This window comes from Meleagris gallopavo, chromosome Z, assembly GCF_000146605.3.
Source record: "Meleagris gallopavo isolate NT-WF06-2002-E0010 breed Aviagen turkey brand Nicholas breeding stock chromosome Z, Turkey_5.1, whole genome shotgun sequence".
NCBI lineage: Eukaryota > Metazoa > Chordata > Aves > Galliformes > Phasianidae > Meleagris > Meleagris gallopavo.
In genome coordinates, this window is record NC_015041.2 from 65,497,333 (window position 1) to 65,524,380 (window position 27,048).

A 27,048-nucleotide genomic window follows, 5' to 3' on the forward strand; every position below is an offset into this window, starting at 1 on the left:
GTTTCCATGGAAACTACAAAAAAGAGCACAATAACACCACTTGATAGAGCATACGAAACACTATTTTTCAACACTGTCATCACCATTAGCTGTGCACTTTTGTCAGGGATGAACAAGAGCCTGCATGTGAAAGTCATGAAAATCTGCACAGCCATCCAGCACGTGGCTTGTTTTTCACATCGCAGTCTCCACTGCTGGAATGCAGCACCCATCACCAGGCTGTGCTCACACGTCCACTAGCTGGTCTCCATAAACGTTCATCAAGCATCAATGAATGTCAATGGGTGTCATTTTTTTTTTCCACACGGAGCAATTCCATGACACACCCGTGCTTCACCTGCACTTCTATGTCAGACACCATTCTGTCAGACTGCCCCTTTGCTGCCATCTGTCACACAGCAACAACGTGGAACAGAACACTGATATGAAGGTTCGGCCTCTGCTCCAACATCCGCCCCTGATGTCATCAGCCAACATAATAAAATAGGAGGCATGGCTTTCAGAGCAGCCCTCTTGTTTTTTTCAGTGTGCACCTCAAACTCATAGTATCTTAGTCCCTTACATCTAACACATAGCCTTACTCTCACTCACCTAAAAGTACTAATATTTCCTTTTTCAGTCATGGTTTAAGAAGGTCAGGGAGTTACTTTTCCAGTATCATTTTGACAGATTACAATGAAGGCACTTCCCAGGGGAACAGATACTCATGCACTGATTGCTTACATTTAAAAGACTTATGATCATCTTGGATTGGAAACGAAAGTAAAACAGATAGTTACATAAAACCATACTGGACTTGACAACATGTGAATACCATCCAGCTAGGTTTTAGTAGTTTCCTTCTGGATGTCACGATGCTCAAATATATTTTTTAATATACATTATAAATGTACTCTAACACTCTTTTTTGCTTATTTGAAGCAAATCAGCAATAACATACAGCTAGAATCTCAAAACTGAAATCTCAATTTTTAAAAGTCAGAATGGCTGGAATTCCATGGTTTTTTTAACCAACCATTTTCTTCATTCAAGAAAAGGTTCAGTCTTTTCCAGCAGAAAATTAATCCTGCTGGATTCCTAAGAGTAATCTAAGAACAGCAACGTGGGTTTATCTCAACCTCAAAAGCACTGCAAACAAGCATGCAGGTTCTGTTTCCATCTGGTAACCATGGTGAAGATTGTCCTTTTGGACAATGGGAAGAGGGACTTAGGTCCCAGTTCACAGAGAGCTCGCTCCTCTTAGAAAGAGATGAAACCTAAGATTCTCACCTGAAACCCTGGGAGAAAAAAGCAAATTGAAAATTTCACATTAAAAATACTAAAGCCTGCAGCACTATGAGCACTTTACACATCTGTTGCAATTATCTCCTCCAAAAGTACATCTGTTTCTGCTCCTCCAACACTGAGACATATATTGCTCGCATGGTGAGGTATACAGCATCTGTGCACAAACCTCAAACTAGGGCACCATCCTGGATTCCCTGATAACAATGATGGGGCTTTTTTGTGAAAGTTTTCGGAAGTAAGAGGTGACAGAAATAAGTATTAAGATAGTCCTCAATGTCTGACTATTCTTCAGGGAGCTGGGTATTTCAAAGAGAATTCCTATACTTGAAAACTAAAAACACACAGGGGAAATCAAAAACTCCATAATCAGAAGAAAATAACTGATACTGTAGGTCATTTCAGTGTGTGAGCAAAACTACTCATCCCTTACCCTTAAAGCAGTTGGGTCAGCCATTTATTAAAGGACTTCTGATTCAGTATTGTTCTGTACAGAACAGCACGCGTCATTTTAAGCATCTCTACTTTGTTAACTAGTGCCACTAGAGAAAGCTGAAACATTTGGTTTCAGTTTGCTCCTCTGGTGTGATTTTATCCTCCAGAAAATAATATATATATATATACTTCCAATAAAATTTACTATTATAAATGCAGCTCTACGTGTTCTCCCAACTCTGTAATTCATGCTTTATTCATCTGAAAACTCCACTTTCTTGACTTGGTTCTTCCTGCACTTTTCCCACAGCTTCTTCTTCTCTTTAGAACATTTGGAGCTGTGAAGATCTTCCATTTACTCCTTTTATTTTATTGTGCTTATCTATTTATAGACTTAAGTGTTAGAGTCAATATAAGGGATTAGGAAAGAAAATAACTTGTGATCTGTTCCCCCACATTGCTTACTGTGGTAGAAAGGAAAGTTGTACAGCAGTCTGGCAGCCTTACTGGCTGTGAAGTGTCATTAAGTAAGAAACAGCAAGTTTTATCATGCACCTCAGACTACTAAATTCACAAAACAAACAGAAGGTTTACCATGGGAGGTAGAGAGATCAGGCAATATCCTCAAGTCACTCTTCCTGTAAAACAGCGTGTGGTTACTGAAATTGCTATGGGAAAATGGGAGTTCATCAGAAACACACAGTTCTAGGTGAAAATGTTCCTTAACCTTTTATATTACCACTCTTTAAAAAAACACACGGTGTGCGAAGATAGATGCTTGAACACCAGGAAAAACTAAAATATTACACCTGAAACAATGTCACGCTAAAATCTTTTGTGCAGCTTTTGTTGTTCAGCTGTAGTATTTCATTAAGGAAAGAAAAGTATCTGCGTGCGTCCTCCAGCAATGCACTTCAGGAGATTTTAACAAGTTTATGTAACCGAAGCTGAGGAGGACACAATAAGGGGGTAAACAACAGAGAACTGCTTTTCTTGAGGCGGTACTGCATGCAATTATTCCACTCAATGCACTACGCATATGGTTTTGCAGGGAAGTAAAGTTATATTTGGGTATCTCCACCGCATATGCAACTGTTGCTGCAACTTCCTTCTGATGTATGGCTCCTTGATAGTGAAAGTGTATTAAAAAATAGTTGTTCACTCAGAAAATGGTTAATTTCAACCTAACAGTCCGCACATTATTCTCATGTAAACTTCCCTTAACTATGTATTCTTTTTCTGAGCACTAATACTTCATGAAACGCAGGGGCTTACCTCCCCTAAGTACCAATTAATACTACCTCCTGGTAGTAAAACAGTATTCCTACAGACAGCTATTACATCGCCTCCACAAACACATGTGGATTTCATACTGTGCTCATAATAACTGCTGCACTGATGAAGCTTTATTTCCCTGTTTCATTTCTGCAAAAGGGCCAAAATGTATTCTGGGAATGAATATAAATGTCAATTATTAAAACCAGTGTTCCAAACACAGACTTCAGATTACTCAAGTAATCTGAATTACAAAACCTAGCTTCCCAAAATGCAAATGAATTATTCTGAACTAAACGTAACACCAAGGAAAAAAAAGAAAAAAAAAAGAATTTTAATTATCCATGAAGCATATTTCTTTCTGCTCCCTGTCATTTGCCTGATTAGGCCAGTCCTTCAAAATGACATGGGTGAAGAGCAGAGGGCATGTGAAATTTTTATGGCTTTTCCAAAGCCATGGGTGTCACGGACATGATGAAATAAATCAGGCCAGTGCTGGGACAATGGAACACAAGGAAGAATTAATTAATCTCTTGATCTTAAAAAAACACATATATAAATAAAGTACACAAGCTTTTTGCTTTCAAAGTAAGCTATTCTCAGATGACCATGTTATACATTAGGTTGACTCAGATTAAAAATTATGCCCATTTGCTCATTTATGTCACAAGGTACCAGTACCTCTACACTTCTACACAAAGCTCAAACAAAGTCTGTATGTTTGTTGTGCTGCTGCAGCCACAAACGGGTAGAACAAAACTGGGAAAGGAATGCATTGTGGTAATTTCAGGACTAGCACAGCTCAATCCCTTATCAACCTCTTCCTTCACTTTTCTGTACAGCCTGTTTTTACGTAACACAGCCACACTGATGTAAATCTGAAGTTTCTCTTACACTGTTTCTGACTGTGCCATTACGACCATAATTGTCAAAAACCCACTCACCTATCAGTGTGCTGTGAGTGTTACGTTTGTTTTGCCAAATAAAACACAAAGGAGTAAATTGCAATAATACAGTCCAGACGTGTAGAGTGGTTACAGCACAAAACTAGAAGAGAATAAAAGAACACTTGGCTCTCTTCCTTTGAGCTCTTGACAGTGTCTCAGACATACTTCTTTTCTGTTTCAGAGTGAGTATCTGATAACATTAAATAGCTCAGATTTCAATGTATATAACACACTATAAATACCCTTGTTCCTCTCTGCTGAGAAGAGCCAGAATTAAGAAATCCTGCAGCCCAGTAGACAGTGCTTGGACTGTGTTCCTGAATTCACCATCAAACTGCTGCGGAACCTTTGGCTGATGTTCTACCTCCACGCACACGAGTCTGTTTCAGGTTAAAGAATTCAAATATTTCTCTTTTGTTGTAAAGCAATTTATTAATATAAATTTCATACTAAAAACAGTACACGAGAATTCCAGGCTTTACTCAAAAAAACATTCTATTAAAAACAGTACCACTAACTCGGAATTGCCTGCTACTGAATAGGTTGCTACACCTAGAAAACCTGTCCTGCCTTTGAGAGCACTGTCAGAAATAAAACAGATGTCCAGATCCCTGCTTCACTGCAGAGACTTCATCACAACAAACAAAGGGTTAATTTTGTATTTTCAATACCTTTCAGAAGTCTAATTTAAGAAGTGGATCAATAAAATAGACAATATCTCAGAGGGTCAGGGGCACATATTAGAAGCAACTGGTAAGAAGTTCCAGAGCACAATATTTTCCTTTAAATAAATCATAATTTTTACATGAAATAAGTGAAGAAATCAACTGTGCTATTATTCCTGCTATGTTCTACAATAACCACAACATATTTTATCAGTAGTGCACACTGCAAGCTAGGACACAGTTATATGTGAAACTAAGCAGCAACTTGCACTGGGAGAACACCACTACTCAAATAAGAAAAAACATCCCAGCAAAACCCTGTTTCCAGACTTAGCCTAAAGATAATTAATACCAAAGCTATGTTTAAAAAAAAAAAGCTTTTTACAAGCCTTTTAAACTTACTACATTTAGCAGCACAACATTTTATAATGTTCTTTCTGTTCCTTCCACCTTATGAAATCTAAATGTGAATTCTGTCTAATAGTTGGCTTGTGCAGTGTGGTTTTACAAATCTTCATACTGTAGTTGGTATCAAAAACAACCATATATGCACAAGACTGCAGTCTGTACACTGTTAAACCCCTCCTAGCAGGCAGCCCAGCCTCTTCATTCTCAGTCACCATTTGACACAAAGCAAGAAGTTTTTAAAAAAATCATGAATTTCAGACCTTCTCAGGAAAATTACTCATGTAAGTTACCTATCATGGTAATGTATTTTTTGAATGCAGAACAATGGAGATTTTAGAAACAAGTTTGCAGGAAGTTAAAGTCAGCATGTAAAATGTTACACTTTTAATCATATTTGTTCTGCTAATTGATTTTAAGATATAATCTCCACGTCCTACTGATGACATATTACACTGTAGAATGTGAGGACAGATTACAGATTCAAAGAAAAAAGATTTGCTTTGAAATAGCACTCTGCTTACAAAAGAAAATGAACTACAGAATCACAGATTCACAGAACAGCCAGGGTTGGAAGGGACCTCAAGGATCATGAAGCTCCAACCCCCCCTGCCACATGCAGGGCCACCAACCTCCCCATTTAATACCAGACCAGGCTGCCCAGGGCCCCATCCAATCTGGGCCTTGAACACCTCCAGGGATGGGGCATCCACAGCCTCTCTGGGCAGCTGTTCCAGCACCTCACCACTCTCTCTGTAAAGGATTTCCCCCTCACACCCAACCTCAATCTTCCCTCCCTCAACTTCAAACCATTTCCCCTTGCCCTGCAGTTATCAACCCTTTCAAAGAGTTGATTCCCCTCCTGTTTGTAGGCTCCCTATAGGCACTGACAGGCTGCAATGAGGTCACCCCGCAGCCTTCTTTTCTCCAGGCCGAAACAAGCCCAGCTCCCTCAGCCTGTCTTCGTAGGGGAGGTGCTCCAGCCCCCTGATCATCTTTGTGGCTCTCCTCTGGACCTTCTCCAACAGCTCCCTGTCTTTCTTGTACTGGGGGCTCCAGATCTGGATACAGATAGGGGTCTCACAAGAGCAGAGTAGAGGGGGACAATCACCTCGCTGTCCCTGCTGGCCATCCCTCTTTTGATGGAGCCCAGGATACCACTTGCCTTCCAAGCCACAAGGGCACACTGCTGGCTCATGTTCAGTTTTTCATCTATCAAGACCCCCAGGTCCTTCTCCACAGGGCTGCTCTCAAGGACCGCTCCTTCCAGTCTGTATGGGTGCCTGGGATTCCTCCGGCCCAAGTGCAAAACTCTGCACTTTGCCATGTTGAACCTCATCAGGTTCACCCAGGCCCACCTTTCCAGCCTCTCGAGGTCCCTCTGAATGGCATCCCTTCCTTCCACCATGTCAACTGCACCACTCAGCTTGGTGTCGTCAGCAAACTTGCTGAGGGTGCACTCGATTCTGTTATCAATGTCATTGATAAAGATGTTAAAGAGCACCGCTCCCAAGACAGAGCCCTGGGGGACGCCACTTGTTACCGGCCTCCACCTGATCATAGAGCCACTGATGACCACCCTCTGTCTGCGGCCTTTCAACCAGTTTCTTATCCATCGAGCGGTCCACCCATCAAATCCACATCCATCCAATTTGGAGTTAAGGATGTGGTGGGGGACCGTGTCAAAGGCCTTGCTCAAGTTCAGGCCTTCCCCTTGTCCACCAATGCTGTCACTCCATCATAGAAGGCCACCAGATTCGTCAAGCATGACCTTCCCCTGGTGAAGCCGTGCTGGCTGTCTCGGATCACACACTCATTCCTCATGTGATCAGGTATGTCATCCAGGATGATCTGTTCCATGATCTTTCTAGGCACTGAAGTCAGACTCACCATCCTGTAGTTCCCAGGGTCCTCCCTGCTCCCTTTCTTCTAAGTGGGAGTTTGAACTGTATTATTACTCTTAAAATAAACCAAGACAATAATCATAAAAATGACTAGAGGTGTGAATCCAAGACCCAAAATATTTTCTGCCCTACAAGTTCTAAGCAGAGCAACTGCAATCACAAATATTTGCACATGTGCTATTTTCATGTAGTATTAAACAAGGAACACCACAAAATTTGGACTCCAGACACAGTGCTACAATTGCTTTTCATTCTTTATTTCATTCACTGGTTTTATTCTATTTTATTACTTTCATTCTCATGAAATAGCTCCTTATCGTTCATGTTTCATGTAATTAAGATTATGCCAGGTTACACTAACCACAGCAGTACTAATTAATGCTTGACATAGGGCCCAAGTCTGGCAGGCTAAGAAGAACTCATTACTTTTTCCACTTTCCAGAAGGGACTGAATACTTTTAATGGAAACCAATTTCACTGAAAGACCGATCTGCAATCCTATAGCACTTTTGTACAACTCCAGGAAAGTAGCATTTCTAATGAAAGTTCAGTTGAACAATTTAACACATTAACCAAAATGGAAAATTTAACAAATCGCCTCAGAATTCTGTTTTTCAGAAAGGGCTGAAATGGGACGAGGTCATTTGGCCCAACCATCTCCAACCCTTGTTCAAGCCTTAACAGCTTCCCAGAACACATCTACTTCTAATATCTTATTTAACAGCAGCTCCCTGTGAAAACTTACATCTTTTTTAAACATCCCAACCATAGGACCACAAAAACTGTTCCTTCCAAATTTAACTTATCCATTTTCAGTGATGTTTTTGGTTTTCTTCCCTGCAACTTGAAAACCTAATTTAAAATGTTAGTTACATGTACTGAAGTCCTTTTGATAACAATAACCATCATCTCCCACCAGAATCTCTGTGTTTCAGCTGCGGTTGTATTACTTTTTATCTTTTTGCAACTCTCTCGTATCCTCTTTCTATACATCACAAGCAACATCTTTTATTGCTGTGATTTCCTTAGCTTGATTCCCATAAATTATTCGTTGAGAAAACAAAGTGGTAAGCTAATTCCTGCAGCTCAAGTCAGGTTATGCTCCTCAGCCTTTCATTTCCTGTCTCAGTCAATTCCATGCATTCCCTGTCAGTCTTGATCTTTTAATAAAAACTATTTTGACAATTTTATCTTGTTCATTACTAATATGTATAATATCTACTCCAAATTTCTTCCATATTGGTATTTCTACAATTTCTCCTCCCTATCCTATTTTTCCCCCTCTCAATTTCTTACCTTTGTAATTTTATACCTGGTAAATTTTAGTTTTATGTACATCACTTACAAATCAAACTCTTTATACTGTATTCTTCAGTTCATGACCAGACAACAACAAAAAAGATCTTAAAAACAGCTACAGAACCAAGAGATAAGCTCACCAGCTTTACAAGGATGCTTTATACAAAAAAATTCTTCCTGACTCTGAACTGCTTGGGGTAGAGATTGTATTATTTAAAGACTGAACATATGAACAACACAACTAATAACAGAAGAAGAATGTAATCAAATTCACTTCAGATAAACATGTACGAATCTGACTGATTAAAAAAAAAGTTTGGCAATTTCCTGGTTTTTAAATTACAAATTCTTGAAATACATAATTCCCCTCATCTCACTGGTTTTATTAACAAGAAAAGCAAATTCATCAACCTAAATAAATTCCACATTAGTCATTCCAATAAACAATGTATGTTTTAGACCTTACCAACAATCTTCCTGGTCTTTGTATGTTAACTGTGAGCCCTTCTTAAATGAGGGTGTACATTTATCTACAGCTGTGAATCAAAATGCTAGCCTTAAATTGACTGCAAGATCTGGGACAGGACATTCCATCTGGAAAGCATGAGTCCAGTGATTATGAAAGAGAAGTTAAGAAGTTAACAACAGTTAAGAAAAGGAGTTTAAAGCTGTACTTTGGTACATCACAGCATTCCAATTTGCAAGTACCTGCATACCACAGTCCACTTCCCTCTATAAGTGCATTCTTTATTGGGCTCCCTCCACTTGAAACTGAAACAATCACGATTTCTAGTGAACCTTAATGTATAATGGTTTTACTCCATTTTCTTATTCTGGTTTGCTCTGTCACTTCATAAACATTACACTGGCAGAATCAAAGGAGTAGTGAATTTTATTTTGCAGTCTTTCTTCCACCTACTGCAGAATGACAAAATGGTTAAGATTAGAAGGGCCCCCTAAAGTCATCTGGTCCATCCTCCTTGCTCAAGCAGGGAGACCTAAATCAGATGGAAATTAAACGTTTGGGGTTTCTATGGATCTAAATGAAGAATAAACACATTTCTCAACAGCTAGAAGAAAAAAGGGGTTGAGGGTGATTTTTTGGGGGGGGGATGGTTGGAGGTGTTTTGTTTTCTTTTTAATGTTTTTATCATACCTGCTTATCTCTCCAGTCAGCTTAATGCTTTTGTGTTGGCTTCAAAGGACAGACACCTGACAAGTGACAAATGTTTTGGACTTTTTTCATCTAAATAGATATCACAGTTATGCAGTACTAAGGTTTAGAGCCTGTATCAGTAACTTCAGGATAAACTAATCTCAAACATTCTGATAAGAATTATAACAAGAAAAGCCAAAGAAATTCAACCCTATGCTGTGCTGTGCTCTATATCAGCGAAGCCTGTTCCAAATGCCAGTTTTCACCCTTCTCATGCTCTCTTTTCTGAAGTTTTTCCTGCTCCTTTCCAAACTGATTTCTAGGGTCCGCACAGACAGCAGCCAGAGTAACAAAACAAAAACAGATTTTATTATTGTTTACGCATCACAAAACTTGTTAAGGTAGATAAATAGACAGGGATTTTGTTACAATCAGAAAAAAAAAGCTGCAAAAATCCTTTTGGCCATCTCACCTACCTTTCTGCTTGCACGTTACTATATTCTAGCTTATACTCTCTGCAATGGTTTTCTGTACACAACACATCTTCCTGGGTGGATCTGGGGTGGAAGGGGTCAAGACAGATGGGATGAGAATCAGCCACCACTTTCTCCATTATTTGATATCCCACCTTCAGAAGACTACACAGCTGGCTCCTCGTACCAGGCTTGGGGGTACAAGGAAATCCAACCACTTTTCACTTCTCAGGTGCATTATTTCAGCAGTTGGATCAGCTCTCCACAGTTCCCAAAAGGACCATTTCCTCCTTGCTTCGTTGTTTAATGACTTCAAGGCCTGACCTTAAATAATAATGTTTATACCCAATGTTTGTGCAAAAATGCAGCACTTCTGTTAGTAACGATCAGCAAAAATGAATCAGTAATTTTTAAAATAGTTTAAGTCAATTAAATATGAAAGGAATTTTGTGGAACAAAGCACGTTTCTCTAGGCAATGACTTTCCCCTTGACAAATTCCAAACCCAGTACTTGATATTCAGTAAAGATGTCAGAAATATTTTAAGAAAACTTACAAAGAGTATTTTAATGCAAGAATAAGAATTAGAGGCCTATCACAGAGAAAGAGGGACACCATATAATTACAAACCTTTTACAAACTCTTATTTCCAAAAAGCCAAAAGGTAACTTAATTTTCTCAAGCTGTGAGGAAATACAAATGTATTAACATTGTTTGTACACATTGGCCAGGTTGGATGGGGCCCTGGACAGCCTGGTTTGGAATTAAATGGGGAGGTTGGTGGCCTTGCATGTGGCAGGGGGATTGGAGCTTCATGATGCTTGAGGCCCCTTCCAACCCTGGCCATTCTATGATTCTATACATTTAACACATTTCCCTCCCACATAAGTAAGCATTTCACATTTTTTATTTAAAGACACATACTATAGTAACAGTATTTTGTTTCTGTGCTGCAAAGTTTTTTGGTTTTTGTGTGTTTTTGTATTTTCGCAGACTAACTTTTGCTTAACCTACAATTTTTATTTTTTTTTACTTTAGTTAAAAAAAAAGCTATTTACTGAAAGCATATTACCAAATTGCTTCAGAATAACTGCAGGAAAAACTTAACATCAATTTTTTTTTTTTTTTCAGTTGTCTGAAAATATGATGGCATAGAGAGGCAGCAGCCTCTGTAGTCTGCAAGAATTCTGAGGATCTTAAAGATAGTCACATTAACAAAAACATTCAAGTTTTGGGGTTGTTTTTTTTTTGTTGTTTTTTGTTTTTTTAAAGGAGGGAAACAAGGGCTTAGGCTTAGAATGAGTGAGAATGCACTTTCATTTACAACCCAATGCCTCATTACGGCACTTGTTATAGTATCGTAGCTCTCATGTTTCATGCTGACAAACTTATTTCATCTATTTATCCATCCAGAACAGATATGCAACATGGCATTTTTAAAGATTTTTGTTACACCCTTCTTCTGCCTTATTTCCAGAGCTCTTTTTAATATATGCTCACCCTTTGATCACATTCCCTCAGTTAAATGTGTCTCGGTTTTCTCTTCAAAAAGCAGTAAAAATGAGTGTACTGTGCTCTAGATAAATGTAACACACCTCAGTCTTAAAAATCAAAGATGGCTCCAAGATCTTCTTGATTCACTCCAGGCCACAGGAGAGCATAACTGCAGTTAAAATGGTAATGTGAATTTTAAAATTAAAAAAAAATAATAAAATTATGCTATATGTGAATTTAAGAGCTCTTCAAAATGACTTCTCTGATACTAGGTTGAGAAGAAAACACTGTCATGTATCATTCTCATAGAGCACTGCTGTCTGCATGCTAACCATTCTCAGCTGCACCAGAAAGACTCTGCTGGCACAACTCAACTTCAGTCTGTAACAGTTCACTGCTCCTCTCTTGTTGTTGATTTCCCTTACTGCTTCAACCACCCCATATTTGTTGCACGCACTTTGGTTCTTTGTTATACCACTCTCCATCAGACATATCTATACCAGATTAAATCAGTTTGCCTGGCTACAGGACTTTTCACAAAGTCAATGCATTTTAGCAGGAAATCTCCTCTGGCCACAGCTGCTGCAGCAAAGCAGTTCTGAAAATGTTCAGCATTATATGTTTCTGTCTGTACAGTGTTTGAAATGCAAGTGTATTTGGAAAGAAATAGTACTAATTTCAACACCAAGAACTGGCTACTCTTTGAGAGCTGCAGAGATACTCACAGAGCTGGAGTACCTCTCCTATGAAAAAACACTGAGGGAGTTGGGCTTGTTTGGCTTGGAGAAAAGATGTCTTCAGGGTGACCTCACAACAGCTCTCCCATACTTAGAGAAAGCTTACAACCATGAGTGAGAGTGACAGTCTAATAGTGATAGCACAGGGGAAATGAACTTAAATAGGAGAGATTTAGGTTAGATGTTAGGGGAAAACTGTATTCTGAGGGTGGTGAGTTGCTGGAACAGGCTGCTGAGAGACCTTCTGGATGCCCCATCCCTGGAGATGTTCAAGGCCAGGTCAGGTGGGGCTCTACACAGCTTGATCTGGTGGGTGGCCACCCTGCCCATGGCAGCATGGTGGGATCCAAACCATTCTATGATTCCAAGATTTATCTCACTAACTGCAAGACAGCTTACTTTTCATCCAACAGTCTCTTTTTCTAAACCTGAAACGTGTTTAGAAACAGCAAGCTAAAAGGCTCAGTCAGGAATATCTTGAATGTTAGCTTCTAAAAGTACAAGTGATAGGAATATACTGCCATACAAGAACTATGAAGCTGTCTAAACATTATCTAAAATCTGCCTTGCAGTAATACCACACTACACTATTCTTACACTACCTTTAGCAGCAGAAGATAAGCTACAGTACAAGAAGGTCTGAAAAACAAAGGAAAATAAATAATTGTAACAATATATTAATCAATCATTATTCAAAAAGATAAGTGACAAAGAAAAAATGAAGTGATACCGGTTGTATGAAGAGTGTATTTGAAAATGTATATATTAGAGCTTCTGGAATCTATAAGAAGTCTTTGACAGGGAACATTAAGTTTTTGTTTCTGTGGAAATGGTGCAATAGAAAAGAAGAAGGAAAAAGGAAAAGTAAAGAGGCAAAATGATCTAGAAATAAGGGAAAACAGCTTAGGATCTTTTTGCCTGCTGTAAGAGGGCTTCTCTTAATCTACATATACATTTCTTCCAGCCTTGAAATTTCAACTTCAAATCAGCCTTCTCCTCTTAAGTGCTCTAAGTCTTCAACCCTTTTCCTTTCCAGCTATCATTTCAGATGTCTGCATTAAATATTTTAATATTTATTATTTTAATATTTTAAATTAAATATTTTAAGGTTTATGCCCTTGTATTTGGGTATTTATTTTGAAGGGCATGCAGTCAGATTTTGAAACTCCTTTATTTAGGATTCATTAGGAAGAGGAAGACAACACACAGCTGAACTCCTCTGTGCAGCTAATGTATTCCGTACTCAGTTCCACACTGAAGAACTCTAAGACATCTAACTCCTCAGTGGGCAGACTCCTATCATACTGCATCAGAAAGCTTGAACTTGGGATTTTGCTATGCCAACACAGTGAGCAATATCTTTCTGCATCTCATGAAGGAAGCAAGTGCGCACATAAGTGCTGAATCATGCATTGCAGAATTACCTTGGTAATCTTTTTAAGATCATCCAGTCCAATCGTCCACCTACCACCAATATTCTCCCACTAAACCACATCCCTTAGTAAAGTACCTACCTCATAAAAAATAAATTCACAGACCAGAGCTGCCTACAGATCTGGTCCCTGCAAACTTGCTCTGCTGTCAGATTCTGAATCTCATGACTTACCCTCAAGTACATTTTCCAACTCTCTTTCTGTTGATGCTGGGAAATAGGGCACAAAAATAATCTACGCTCTTCAACCTTCTTTAAAACTCTTCTCCCTGTATTTTTGCACAAGTGGTAATCCAAAAAGCCTTCAATCAGTTGTTATTGAAAAACTCAGTGACTGATCCTGACACTCGTAAGGAAAGAAAGCATTCAGAAACACGTCTATAAAGCAATGCTCAAAAAATTTTCATTTTGTAGAGGGCCGAAAGATTCATGCCCTTATACTGAGAACTCTATAAGCTCACTTAGAAAGCATCACAATACAATTTTCTTTTCCATTTGACCAACCAGTATGGTTCTGTCTCATGAGGTGACTGAACAGCTTAGTTACTCTGACTACATATTTACAAGTTCAGAAACGTAGCTTTAGGGGTCAGGAAAAGCCAGCAGTTTCATTTCATGCATACATTTCAAGCTAGACAAGCATGTTTATTATTTTTTTGGTATATTTTTGTATTGTAATTACATTACTACAAGGCTTCAAAATGTATTCTTAGTATATCTATCTCCTTACGGAAAAAAATTATTTCCCTATTCCCCTTGAAATCTCTTTCTATTACTGCTTTGCTTGCAAGTGTGCATTCCTAGAAATATGTTACTTCATTAGTAGTGATTTCATAAGAGTCACAGTGAACAAGATTTTCACAGGAGCTGTAGGCCACGCTGCGGGCTGTGGTTTTCCTGTAAAAGCAGTCATATTTCATGTATATTATCTAGAGAAAAAGGTCACTTGCATAGCAGCTTTTGAAATTAGCTAAACGCTCATATAAAGCCAAAAGACACAAGTTTAGATGCCACATCATTCCAGACTCCTCTCATTTACAAACAACAGAAAAAAAGGGTGAAAATTGTTGCCCTTGTGTATGATAGAGGTGATGACCTGCCCTCTTCCACCCAAAGCATGACTGGAAAAGGAGTCACAGCCTTGTTAGACACCTGTGCAATGTCAAATTCACAGTGTTGATCCTGTTTGACAGCAAATACTGTGTGTTTATTCCCTTAAGCAGGACAGATGTTAGCAACACAGGAGATGCTCATTCTGTAATCTTTCACAAATATGCACATTACTTCTCTAGGAAATCCAATTTGAGAAGTTTGCACATTGACAAAAAGTTAGCTAAAATAACGGGAAAGCATTGAGCCAAAAAAAGAAATGTGGATTTGCCTAGTAGCTGCCCTCGCCATCCTTTCACTTCCAAATAGCCCTTTCAAATCCTGGTGTTAATACAGTTAAGAAGAAAATACGTGCACACGTGTTATCCAAGAACACATTAGAGGGACAGCAAAGATATAGGAAAAGCAACGAGATGCAGCATCTGCACAGCTCTGCAATGTGCAGAAGTGTATGTGCAAACTTGGCAAAACCTTCTGGCATAAATCAGCTATCTCCTTGGAGCTGCATTGTAAAATACTTGAATGGAATTCATAATTTTCCAACCTGAATTGAAGTTTCATGCACAATGTCCCCACTTTGTCATAATGTACAGACACTTTGTTGAAATGCTTCAAACAGCAGACTTTTGGTTTCTGTAGCAAGCACTATGATGGAAAGGATGAAAGAAAAATTCTATAAGGAAAATATGGCCGAGTACTCATATTTTGAAGCATAATCTCAATTATTTAGTTTCATACTGACAAAAGCACTCAAGGCACTGCACAATTAAGGCCCAAGCCTGTGAATTTAGCAACACCAATTCTGCAATGGAAGTGAAGACAGCTGCTCCCAGTGGAACTCACTGGCCCCCAGGACAAGGAAATCCCCACTGTCTCTTCCATAGGTCATATAAGTTCCAGATGCAGCAGACAGCTCACCTGATAGTCCACACTTCAGCAACGAAATGCAGACCCTCAAGCTGATGTTGGTTTTCCTGCACGTAAAATTGTTAATTAAATGAAGCTCTGTATGGTCATTCCAGTGCTCATTCTCTGATGGGGAGTTAGAGTTTGATGGAGAAGACAGAAAACAAGTTGGAAAAAAATATCAAAATCTCCTACATTTAACATGTAAGAAAGTTGAGGAGCAAGTGAAATCAACTTTGCTAAGCATTCTCAGATTTTACAACTTATTTAAAACTGAATTATTCACCAAATTTTAATCCTTTCGGCCCAGCTTTACTTTTCTGCTTTTGAAACTATAAAAGTAAGATGATATTTGTGTAACATCATTTATTTTATAACTTCATTTATTTATAACTTCTGTCAGTTACAACAGACACCCTATAGCAGATAAGAACAGTCAGGAAGATTTCAAAGGCATGTCATTATAGTCAGTTCTACAGCGGACTGCCAGCAAATACGCAATGGAGATCTACAATTTAATTGTCAACTCTGGCCTGTACAAAGCAGACATCACACACAACGTCAGCGTGAGGACTTCCTTAAGTGCATTTGATGTTGAAACTGGTTATTTGGTCAGGACACACAGTCAAGTGCTTTCTAGGAAAATCAATTAATATTCAGACTCAATAGGCAAAAGAAAAAGCTTTACAAAATGAAGGAAACAAAGCAACTAGGACAACTACTACAGAAGATCAAGGAAGTTATCTGATATTGTCAGGAGGAATTAAAAAAAAAACCAACTGGTGACTGATTAAAATGACTCATTTGATGTGAATTAGGGTTGCTGGCTTTTTTTTTTCCCAAAGCAAAAGTTAACCCCTAGTTAGCATGACACCCAGCAAGAAAACAAGTGCTTGAAATAATAAGGAACTTAAATAAATGTCTATTTGTTTAAGATGTTATTAGTTAAAATGTCAGACTGCAGCTAGGCTTTTCAAAAGCTGCATAAACAACATAAGATAGACAGAGGCTGAGTGACTGCTTCATGCCTGTTGTGCCTTCCTGTACATTATTACCCTTCACTGCATGATAGGCTGAAAAATTCTATCACCTAAACAAAATTATCACAGTTTCCAATCTAATCCACATGTTTAATGCTCAGGAGTGGAAAATATATATATACAACTCAGGACACAACTGTGAAGTATAACAAAATCTCACAAAAGTCAAGATGTTATACGTGGGATGCTGTTAAGAAGACAACAAAGAAGCTCGTGGAGGTATGCTTTTTTGGTGAACTAATCAAAGAGGCAAATGAAGTACTGCAGAAAACAAGAAAATAAAACCCTTTGTCAGTTTTCTTCAGCAGTTCACGCCTAATTTAGTAAAGTCACTAACTTAGCTTTTGTTGTAGCATCCCCCCAGAAATGCACTTCTGCGTCGCAGCTATAGAAGTTGGAAGCATAGTCAAGCTACAGTAAACAACTTCAAATAAAACAATCTGCATATACATAGCAATTACTTTTAACACCTTCATTTTACGTGTTGCTTTTCTTTAAGTAAAGGCTTTCTAATTTCTGAGGGTAACACAAACACGGTAGACCTAGCAGAAAAGGAGTCAGTATGAGAGTGCCTCCTCTGTTTCCACCTGGGAAGGACTACTCTTAAACTACCATTACAGTAACACGAAGCAAAGAGACTGGTTGTACCCTGAGTACCTGTGCAGTAAAAAAAAAAAAGCACAACAAAACCAACAAGAAATAATGGCAATTGCAGAAGACAATACTGTCCCTTCCAACAAGCTCTGAAGGCATCCACCTCACAGGAGAGCCAGATACAAGGATATAAAACACTGCTGGCTCTATACAATGTGAAGTATTTTGAAGCATTTTCTCAGCACCACTGAGAAAACACACATGAAAATCCTTTTTTTCCTCTTTTTTTTTTTTAATTAAATAAAAATACTCCCATGTCTCTCACGACTTATCTTCTTTAGAACCCCTCAAAGGAAAAATAAAGGGTTAACAGACAGCAATACTTTATATAAGCCTGTCCAAGTTGCAACTGCTGAACAGTAACAAGTTGATCATTTTAAATATGGAAGAACTGAGAAACTGAATACAGAACTAAGCAGCATTTCCAGTCTCACCCAGAAAAGATACCACCACATTTAGAGGTCTGCAGATCTTCCCAACGCTACATTATACTTAAAAAAACCTCCAACTTTTATAAAGAACCTATTCCACCTCTTCACAGCTTGAGTAATTGCTAAGTAGTACAAAAGACAACTACTCCTATCCAATTTTAATGCCACAAAATTTTGCTCATTTGATTTACTAATATCTAAATGCTTCATGACCCCTGAAATTACTGCCTTTTAAAACTTCAGAAAAAACGTTGATTCTTCTACATCTGAAAACAGAAGAATTCTCTGTAAATATCTGTGTTAGAAAGCTGGTGACATGGAGATTACATGTTTTCTTCCCCTGCCTCACCTCCATTTGAAGTAGGCAACAGTAAACACTGCTGTCACAGAGGACATAAGCAGAACAGTTATTTTCATAAAAGAGAGCCCTGTTGATAGAGAAAGGTCAACTTTTACATTATTTTCCTACCGTAATGTCAGAAGAACCAGGCACAGGGCAGGTGCCACATTTTAGCAGATTTGAGAAAATGAAGACACAGCCTATGGGCATTGAGGCAGTGAGGGATTAGTACTGAAGGTACTGCAAAAGCACTGCAGAACTACAGGCAAAACATGGTTATTTTCCACCTTAAATTTAAACTCCGTCTGACAATGCAGTGGGTCAATATTTATGCCACTTTTCAGCTCCTCAATTGGACTGACAATGGTGAAGCTACACATTTATGCACAATTCAGTATAATATATACTCCTGTACAAAAGAATTAAGAGTATCAACTATAAATGGACATTGTTTCATGACACTGTCAACAGTGACCAAGTTTTTCTTTAACCCCGTGACAAAAACATATATGGACAGAGTTGTAAGAGTATTTTAGTGGAAACGGAGCATTTGCAGAGGCTGTTATCAGTTACAGGGTTTGTAAATTCATGTGTTATGGATTTTATTCATAAATTTTGTCTACTGCCAGGCAAAACATAAGGATACTGTAGAAATGCCTGTAAAGGGATCTTCACTATAAGCTAGATAATTCAATCATTTAAGATCACAAATGGAACTCGATAATTAACTACATGCTGCACTACAGTTGCCAGAGGTGAGCACGTATTGCAGGAGTCACACCACCCCATAGATGGCTTCTAGGTAAAATGCCATACTACCCACAGCTTATGAGATATAGGTTATTCAGCCTTCCATTTTGTGCTGGTAAGAAAACAAAAGCTCTTTCGGCAGCTTGAAAATTCAGGATGTCTTCAGTTTTTCCTCTAATTAAATGAATTTGATCAAGGATAATAGATAAATGAGAAATGGCCCAATGCAAGAATTGCTGTGCATTGCAAGTTTGGAATTTCAGGCTTTAAAGATTGAGCAAAGACACTTCTAACAGCTTTCTGTAGTGACATGACAGCCTGGAAGCAAGTTATAAATTCCAAGCTCATTTTTCTGAGCTGTTCCGCATGCCCAAGATTTTACAACCATTATCACCACAGCTCCTAGAAATATGAAGACGTCTCCCAGTATTCTGAAACCTTGTCCTAAGGAAGCTTCTGCTTTCTTATCAGTAGAAGTATTCATTAGATTTTAGTTCTCAGAACAAAATTGCTTCCTGGCCAAAAGCAGCCATCTTACTTGTATACAGAAGTTCAGAAAGACTGTGACCAGGACCATGTTATCTGAAGCCATCTAGACCTTCACTTATCTCCTCTCAACTGGAATGAAACAAAACAAAACAAAACCCTTGACTCTCACCCTCAAACATTTTTGCATGCAGACAGTAACCTGTCCTACTTATCTTTTTGGCAATTGCTAGAGACTTGCAAATCTGCATTACATGAACACTAAATTCAAGTCAAGTATGTACATGCAAGCTTCCTTGTTTGCTGAGAAAGAAAGGGGTAATACCTTAATCAGAACAGAAAACGGCTGATGAACACAAGAAGCAAGTCACAACTTAGTGGTGTTGGAGGCACTATGATGAATTGCAAACACTGAGTCTTTTAATTGCACCCCCCCCATACACACTCCCTTTTTTTTTCCCCCCAAAACATGACAAATTATTTCTCTATTCTGGAAAAAAAAAGTATCTAAATGCATTCATACTGAAAGCAGAGGCCTGAGAAGAATAAATGCTGGGAACACATCAATGTACAGATGCTCAGTGCAGCTCCTCCTGCCTCTTGAGTGGAAATGTGCCACTCTGCCAACATTGCTCCCTATCAGAATGAAAAGGGTTAAATTGAGGGGGAAAGGGAAGCACCATTGTGCTTCCTTAAAGCATCCATCAAAAGTGCAGGTCCTGCCTGTATGCTATACAGGCTGCACTGAATCTACTGCCTGAGCTGATGGATAGGCCTAGCTCAACTGGAAGAAAAGCTCTGCTTCTTATCTACTCTGCTTTGCTGTTAAAGATGAGGAAAACACTCACAATGACAAGCTTAGAAAAATAAGCAGCATACTTACTGAAGTCAACAGAGCAATACATCTAAGGCCCAGAGTTGTTCACAGTCCTGACTGCACAGAAAGTCTGTTAAAACAAGGGGATAAAAAAAAAAAAAAGAGAGAGAGAAAGCTAGGGCCTCTCACTTCAGAAAGTAAAAAAAAAATTTAAGATGGCCAAATTTTCATATCCTCTGCTGAACAAATATCTATTATAATTTCAGTTTCAACTGCAAACCTCATTTTGATTTTCAATAAACAGTTGCAAAGGAAAAAGAAATAGTTTCAAAGATTTCCAGTCATTTTCTCTTTTTAGAGCATCCAGAGATTTAAGAGAAATTAAAATGAAATTAAAATATTACTGTAAGCATTTGAATTTATACCATGTGCCTTGCGTCAGAAGTTCTGCATTGGCAGATTTAATAAAGCAGCACTTTTATAATTTTTGTCTTGCACTGGCACACAAAACATCACAACATTCTTCAGATGTCAGAATAAAGAAGAAATACAATAAACAGTAATGAACTCTCAGAAGGAATCTATTCATAGCATTCCCACTCAAAGGAAAAATAACTCCCTCAAAGACAGGCTATCAGGAAGTCCTTAATGGTTAAAAAGGGAACTGTACACAAAAATAAAGAAGAGGGAAAAAAGAAAAGAGCAATACCTTCCATAGGAAAAAACTGTAATTAAGTTTGAGAATTTAATGAAACCTGTTTACAAAAAATACCTGAGAGACAACACTAGGCAACAATAGTTAATTTATCCTAACAACTTTCAAGCATAAATGCTAACTATACATCACTTGTAGAAATACACAGTAATGAATATCTTACATGATGAAGTATCTTACTTCATATTCCTAATGAACAAGTACAGCAGCACACACTCTTATCATGTTTCTCTGGGAAGTTATTCTGCACAGATAATGTGACATTTCTGAAGCCCACAGACCTTTTCTACTAGCTCTGCCACAATTTTTGTATACGGCTTCTGTGGCTATGGGGAATTGCTCCAGCTGCTCAGAAAACTCTTTCCTAGATGGCCGAGGGAATTGCTGTATTAACAGTGGGAAAGAACATACAACTGTGTGTCTACACAGATAATTATTAAACAAACCACTGGGACAAACAGAGATGCTAATACACACAGCACTTACTTTTCTGGATCAGTCTTTGTTTGCAAATCTACATCATAATTGGTACATATTATCAGGATTAATCTCTACGCCCTCTACAGGCTACTTCACCCTACAGCCAAAAAATGATTCTGCTAGTGCTGCAGCTCAACAACAAACTTGAAACCTAATTTCACAGTCAAAGAGAACAGTCACACACATTGAAAAGCAAACACACCAGTTTGCAAGTGGCTATTTCTAAATGTTCTCTTCACTTGCTTAAATGTAAGAATGGAAACAAAAGCAACTTCCCTATCATACCAGCCTGTTTTATGTGTCTACTTCACAGAAATTCCATTTTCTCAGATTTAGAAATGCTATTAAACATTACAAATTCTGAATTGTTGTAGTTAAGCGCTGTTAACTGCATTTTTAATCACAGCTTGCTTTTTTCTCTTCCTCATATCAGATTTCTGGGCAGCCTGGTCTGGTGGTTAGCAACTCTGCACATAGAAGAGGGGCTGAAACTAGATGATCACTGTGGCACTTTTCAACCCAGGCCACTCTATGATTCAGTGATTTTTAATCAACACTTTATAATCACAGAACAACTTGGTTTGGGAAGCAGGGTTTTGCAGCTCCCCTGATCCAACTCCCCCTGCAGCAGGGCTGGATGCACACTTGGGTCAGACTGTCATCACCCCATAACTCCAGCTATGCAGCCTCTCATTCCAGTGCTTAAACACCCCTATGATGGCAGCCTCTGTATGACATATGTAAAACGTACATTAGATCCAAAGCAAAACGAATTCAACATCCAAGTATAAACAAACAGCAAACTTTTACAATCAAGATGGTCTTTAGAAAGTATCACATGATCTGTGACAATTACTACTAATCACAAGCAGAGTGTTTACTGAGCAATGAAAGTGTAACCAGCAGCTTAAGTCATTCTGAAAGAAACAAAGTCCAACTTTGTTATGAATTCCAAAATTATAATACCTGTAACTCTTCTGTTTTTCATTTGAAGCTGACAAAATATGCATGAGATACCCATCTCAAATACTGGATCCTCTGACTCATTACATGAAGCTCAAATATCATCAGTATATCCACACATTTTCTGATCAACACTACTGGAAAAATAATTTAGTACCTATTTTAGATGTCAGGTTCTGACAAAAAATAGTCTAAACAGTCTTTAATTGTAGTAATCATTAACATATTAATATAAATTACTTTCAATTAGTAGAAATAGTAGCAAGTTTCATTTACTTTGCTCAGTAGTTTTTTAAACAGGTTTTAATTACGTAAGTTGACAGGACAAACCTCTACTGTTATATACAGACTAGAAATGTAAACCCTCAGTGCCTTCTACAACTACTACCTTCAGAACTGATTCTGAGTATTATCTGAAAACAGAGCTGGAAATCTGTGACAAAGAGCACTACTGCCCCCTAATGAGCCAACCCCACAAAAGCACTTCTACAACAGCATTTTCCTTTACATTTGAGAAAAAAAATGACATTATTCTAACCATGAGTGATTTTATAAAAAAAGGTTTTTGCAAAATGAAGACAATCATTATGCTCATGCAAATTTTTTGTTCAAAAGGCACATACTTAGGTCTAGTGAGAAAAATGAAAATAAGTATCTAGTATTACAGATTTCCAGTTAATACTCCATGCACAAAAGCATCACAGTGATACCAAAACACCACACAAAAAAAAATAAATCAATCATCTTCAACTCTTCTGTTTATGGGTACATATTATCCAATTTTAAACTTGCTCTCTATCAGAATGTAATCAATCACCCAAAACAAATCAACAGTTACCTTCATAACAGATATATTAGAATTTTAGTCTCTGAAACATATTTCATCAGCAGGATTCTTTTCATGTTGCACTGTTCTGTCTAAAAGCCAGGTACAAGCCTACTTTAGGCTTGTAAGTATTGAAAATTAATTCTGACATCAGTATCTAGTGACACTCACAAAAATAAATCAAATAAAAGAATCCACTTGCCAAATTCTGTTCATAAAGGAAATAAGTGAACTCTCTCTGCCACATCTTGGAATGGAAACCACATCTTTCTCGTGTTGTTGTAACTACGGTCACAGACTTGACCCTCTATGCAGAGCTCCTCAACACAGCTTGGGCATAAAATATTGTCTGGCTCCTGGATGTACTTTTCAAAAAACAGACTGCAGTGAACTCTATTGAAAGTCCTGACAAAAAGCAGAAATACAAGCTGTGTATTCTCTTGTATTCCATCACACCTCAGGAATTCCACTTGCATTAATAAAATTACCTCAATTTAAATGCAACACAAAAGCTGAATTTCTGATTTTTCTCCTCTTTTGTACTGACTGTTCCATTGCTTAACAGTCTGAGAGACACCACAGAAGGCTCCAAGTAATGTACCTTAGCAAGATACAATAAATAAATCAATCACTAAAAATTTTGAATATAAGGCTTTACTTCACAATCTCCAAACACTGGCTTTCTGTGGCTTTGGACCACTGTCATCATTCATATAAATACATTATTAGCAAAAAAAGGCTAGGAGTGACAAGTGGTATCTTAAGTGACTAGTCATGGTACAGTGCAGCAAGAAGCTGAGCAGTAATTCCAAGGAGTATCAATCACAAGTTGAATCTAGGTATCTGGTAGTATATTTTATAGATCCAATATAGCCACATTTCATAACATTTTTCCATGATGCCACAGCCCACAGTTGCTAACACACAGTTGCTAGCTGTAAGCTCCACAATCTACTTAATGTATATGCTACTGCATCAGCACTTCACAATTCCAAATCTTAATCATTTAAGAGAGTGTTATTTCACAAAATGTAGAAACACTGGAGAGAGACTAATTATTATCACGAGTTCCAACTGATGCCTCAGAACTTCTAACATAAAGTTGTCATCACAGTTCATTCCAGCTTTGTCAAACACATTTGTCCTACCTTTGAATCTTCATTGCTCACACCCAGCTCCAGCACAGCTCGAGGAGATTTCAGCTTTGCTTGCGTGGATGCAGACATTTGAAGATTAAGCTGCCAACCAATTGTTTCAAGCTATAAAACACAAACATAGATTAGAATCATATAGTACAGAAGCACTGGGAGGTCAACTTACAGCATCCTTCAATGGTTTGTTAATGAAAGTCATGCTCTACAAGTAAGTATAAAGCACTCTTACAGAATACACATCCTGTAAATTCTCCAGGACTCCAATTAGTGTTTGCTTCTACCTCTTGCCAAACTTACCAGTTAAAACTGCCTGTGGCCTTCACAAATAAAAGTAACTTCAAATACCTCAGATGTGCTGGATCTAATCCATAAAACAAAAGGAAGTACTCGAACTAAGATGCATTCTTCTTCCTTGCAAAGTTCATCTAAGTAGAACATTCAATTTCATATTTTCTTTTGTTTTACAGAAAATTAATAAATTTCCAGTAACTTGTAAACTACTTAAGAATGGTAATCTCTTAACCAACAGATTTATTGCATGTACTACCACATATGAAAGTTTACAACAAAAAATAATTCTGGGCTGCTTTTTAACATGTTTCTACCAAAAAGCTAAGAAGTTGAGTAACTGCACATCAACAAACATCAGCATTTGAGTACAAAGCTCCTCAAAAAACACATTCCAAAATACTTTTTAATCTTTAAATGGAAGTGACACTCAAAAATTACTGGAGTTATAGTGCACACAAAGCATATACGAACAGAACTACAAGCCCACCAGGAAATAATCTACCTAGCCTTCTTCAATCTTCAAAAGTAAAAATACAAAGTCTTACCACCTGGCAAGTTAATCGACATACAAGTTTTTCAGTCTACTCTCTCCTTTCTGCTAGTAAATACTGCAGCTCACTTTTATTGTTACTAAGACAGCCACTTTTGTTAACCCCTTTCCAGCCCAATATTCAGTATGTGCCCTGTTCTCCTGCAGTGACAGTAATCTCTGGACGAAAGACAGGACAGAAAATGAAAAGCAGCACAGTGGTCTGAGTTCACAGCTGAATAGCAGCCATAACTCCCTTTCTGTTAGTGCTTTACTTTACCAGCACTTTGTTTCCCACAGTCATTTTTATTTCTGGTTTAAAAACAGTTGCAGGAGAATGGGTTTTGATTAACAGATAATATTCTGCCTAAAATTTCAAAATGACCTGCCTATATACTTTCTTGAAATATGATGTAATGTGTATTTGACGTGGTCACATTTACCTAAACATTCAGCATTCTGAAATGTCAATTAGTCTTCTGAGAGCAGGGACATGTTGCTGCATGATATTTATGTCAAGGCACAGTATTTGGATGCCACGAAGTACATATTTTAAGGGCAATTTCATCAAAAGATGAAAGAAATTTATTCTCACTTCTAATACAAAACTACATAAAACAAATATTGGGAGAGACTACAAAGTGCCAGCATCTTAGATAACACTGACACATTATGCAAGAAGTATGTACTAGGGGAGAACAATTTCTCCAGAACTAACAGGGGATTGAAACTATGTTTTTAGCTTTTTCTTTTCATAATTTCTAAGCAGCAGTTTAGAAATATGCAAGCTACCTTGTCACTGCAACATTAAACACTGTTGAAAATGCACTGTTTCACTCTGTAAGCTCTCAGTTGGTATCTCTGACAATTATCTAATCAGAAGGTTGTGTTCAGGAAAGAAAAAACAACTGGTGCAGGCTGGAAAACAAGGAAGGGAAAAAAGGTAGATAGTAAATAAAAATAATGAGTAAGCACAAATGAAAATCCCCATGAAACCACCGCAAAAGATTCAGAGCAACAGAGATATGACAATGCTTCCCACTTGTATTTCTTTTCTGCCTGGGCTTCTGAAGATATCATAATAGACAAGGCTAATGAGCACAGAAGAACTTAGGAACAACACCCTGCCCTCCAATGGTTAGTATTAGCCACAAAAAAAGCTCAACAAGCAGTGCATTCCCTATAAACATACTGCATCTCTATGGCCACCTATGCCTGTGCCAGGGACAGATCCACAACAGCTAGCTGTCAGTTACTGAATGTAAGAGCATCTGACTCTTCATCTTCCATTTCTGACTGCCCACACACATCACTACAAATGAAAACTGAAACACAGAAGAAATTCAAGTGATCTGATAAATATAACAAGTTTCTACATTGGCTGTCTAACATGAAAATACTTCTCCTTTCTTAATTATATATGGATATGTATCTTCAACTATTTAATGACAAATCAAATAGATGTTCACTGGCAAAAGATTTCAGGCTAAGGATATCAAGGAGAAGACAATCCACCTTGCAAAAAAATAGTCTATCAGAATCAATGCCTTCAGAGTGAGAAACCAATATTCAAAACAGGCAACTTCAGAACTGACAGCTGAAGAAAAGAGTCTAAGAATCAACCTTAACATTGTTAAGGACTTTAATTTGGGAAAGGAATGTAAGTGGAAGTAATGAGAAAAAAAAAAAAAGGAGAACTTTAAGTGGAAGCAGAATTACAGAGAAGATCATTCCTGTACTTCCAATTTCTGACATTCTAAACTTCTGGAGTGGAGCCAGTATTTTTAAGGATAGAGTGTGTAAAGCTGTTTGAATACTTGTATTTCAGGGAGAAAAAAGGATATTCTTCAATTTTGAGCTTTTGAGATATCCTGAAATAACTTCTCCTGCCTTTCTCTGCACCCACGAAGACTTCTAATTTTAAACTGGAAACTCGAATTTTTATACAAAAATTACTTGCTTCTAGAGGGAGAAGCTTTAAGAAGGTCACACAGTATCACCACAAATAATTACGGAGATGGCAAAAAAAAAAAAATCAGCATTGCTACCAT

General features: G+C 37.9%; 1 long non-coding RNA gene across 1 annotated transcript; it reads right to left on the minus strand.

Moving 5' to 3' along the window:
- Positions 1 to 10,844: 10,844 nt before the first annotated feature.
- LOC104915347 lies at positions 10,845 to 24,305 on the minus strand. The gene is made up of 3 exons (XR_796336.3): positions 24,172 to 24,305; positions 20,106 to 20,169; positions 10,845 to 19,354 (listed from the first exon to the last, which is right to left on the minus strand). It is a non-coding gene; the product is annotated as an uncharacterized LOC104915347 (long non-coding RNA).
- Positions 24,306 to 27,048: the final 2,743 nt, after the last annotated feature.